A 2,662-nucleotide genomic window follows, 5' to 3' on the forward strand; every position below is an offset into this window, starting at 1 on the left:
CCATGTAAATCTAATAAAATGTTTGAGATACTATTGCTATTTTTTCCCTTTATAGATTATGAAACTGAGGCAGAGAAAGAGCAAGTAACATTCAAATTGAAAAGAATTTTCAGGCAGCCTGGCTTCCAAAAGAAGGCAAGATATGACTGAAAAAAGTACATGTTGGATTCAATAAACCTGGATTTAAATCCCATATCACAATGCCATGGAGGGAGAGAATTGTAGAGAAGTTAAAGAGAGTTGAACCAACAAAAATGTGATATACATTTTATTACCATCATCTTTAGGATATTATAAAAACATCAGTGATAAAATACCTCTCTCCATTGAGGTGGGCAACCCCCTTAACTCCTACCCTCCTTCTTTCATATGCTATTACCAGGTGCAACCTTCACTACATGCTTTAAACCTGAATTAATAATCTGAAAATACAGTAGTAATAGGTAGCCCACAGCACTGTTGTAAATGAGAAAACATAAGTGGAATAAGAAGTTGTAATATGTTTACTCCGAAATAATGGTAGTAATTTAATTTGAGACAAAAAAATTGTATCACATTTGGTTTCTGAATAATGTTCCAATATTTGGCCAGCTATAGTCCCTCCACATTCTCTCACCGCCCCCACTACCCAAGGCTAAATAAAGGTTCAAGCAAACAGACAAACAAACCTGGTGAATGCAGGTGGTGGTGCAGACTCTCACTCATCTGCCATGCATGCAGGCTTAGTAGAATGTGATCTGTAACTTTCTAACCCCAAAATATGGATTGCAGAGCTTTGTGGGTTTTTAAGAATGTTTCTTGGCTCAGATTAATTAATTTATAAATAGGAGAACAAACCAGTAAGACCTAATACCATACAGTGTATTTAGCACATCCCTCAGGCTCATTACCTATCTGTTTATTAAACAAATAGTATCAAACACCATGTGCCAGGGATATACTAGGTTCTAGGTGTACCACCTACCATTTGCTTTCAATGACCATTGTAACAAATTACAATGTAGTTAGTGGCTTAAAACAACAAAATTCATCTTATATCTCTGTAGGTTAGAAGTCAGAATGTTATCTCTGGACTAGAATTAACTTGTTGGTTGAGATGCATTGTTTTCTGGGGTGCTAGAGGAGAACATATTTCCTTGTTTTCTAGCTTTTAACGACTACCCATATTCCTTGGCTCATGGCCACCTTCTATTTTTAAACAAGCAATGGTTGGTCTAGTTTTTCTCACATTTAATTATTTTGATGCTGACTCTCCCCCCTTCTTTTTCATTTACAAGGACATTTGTGATCACAGTTCATTGCAAGCATAATTCTATCTAAACTTTAATCCTCCTTCCCATGTAATATAACAGATTGCAGGGATTAGAGCATGAACATCTTTCAGGACCATTTTTTTTTGCCTATTTCTATCTCTGTTCACATATTACTTTAAGTTTGTGGAAGAGATACTGATTACATGAGTTAGTAAATAAATATAATAGTTAAAAACTCTGAATATTGAATATTTTATGGTATTAGGAGTGCTTAACTTATAGAAAGTTGATACAGATAAGGGAATTTTCCCTTAGTTTGTTATTTTGTCTTGACATCTGGAGGAAGAGTGTAGTTCAATTAGTTAAGGTGTCAGGGGATTTTTTTTTTCATAGAACCACATACAAGAGTTTAAAAGTAAGGGGAAAAGGAGACTTAGAGGAACAAAACAAAAACTAGTGCGCCTGGAGCAAAATGAGCATTATAATTTAAATTAAAGCCATTGCTAATGATTTATTATATTCTACTAGTTGAAATGTTAAGAATGAAATAAGAAAGAAAATTTAGGTTTGTCACTGTCTTCCACTTCTAGGAGTGACTCAGGCCCTTTTAAAATTATATCTTCGGCCCTGGGTATTGGAAAAGCATTTGCTTACATGTGTACAGAAGTTACTGTTTTTCTTCAGTCCTTTGAGATATTAAGAATATTAAACACATCCAAGTAAAATAGTTAATAGTTTTGTAGAATTTGAGAGTGTTTCAAATAATTTGTCATTTATTATGCTTACACATGCTTAGTAATTTTCCCCATTATAAAGTGAGTGTTTTATATATTAACTAGAGGCCCGGTGAACAAAAATTTGTGCAGGGAATGACCTGCTGGCTTAGGCCCGCTCCCCAGGGGATTGGGCCTAAGATGGCAATCAGACATCCCTCTGGCAGCCCAGTAGCCCTCAGCAGGTGTCCACTTGCTAGCTGGGAGCAGGCCTAAACTGCAGTCGGACATCCTTAGTGCTGCTGAGAAGGCAGGAGAGGCTCCCACCACCACTGCTGTACTGGCAGCCATCAGCCTGGCTTGTGGCTGAGCAGAACTCCTCCCATGTGAGAGCGCCCTGACCACCAGAGGGCAGCTTCTGCATTGAGCGTCTGCCCCCTGGTTGTCAGTGTGTGTCATAGTGATCAGTCATTCCCAGTCCTTCTGTTAGGGTCAGTTTGCTTATTACCCTTCAGGGTGGGGGTCCCCACTAGTGTGCCTGGCCAGCCTGGATGACGGGCTGATGGCTGTTTGCAGCTGGTCACACCCCCTTCAGGGTGGGGGTCCCCACTGGGGTTCCTGGCCAGCCTGGATGATGGGATGATGGCTGTTTGCAGCTGGTCATACCCCCTTCAGGGTGGGGGTCCCCACTGGGGT

This window comes from Myotis brandtii, unplaced genomic scaffold, assembly GCF_000412655.1.
Source record: "Myotis brandtii unplaced genomic scaffold, ASM41265v1 scaffold567, whole genome shotgun sequence".
NCBI lineage: Eukaryota > Metazoa > Chordata > Mammalia > Chiroptera > Vespertilionidae > Myotis > Myotis brandtii.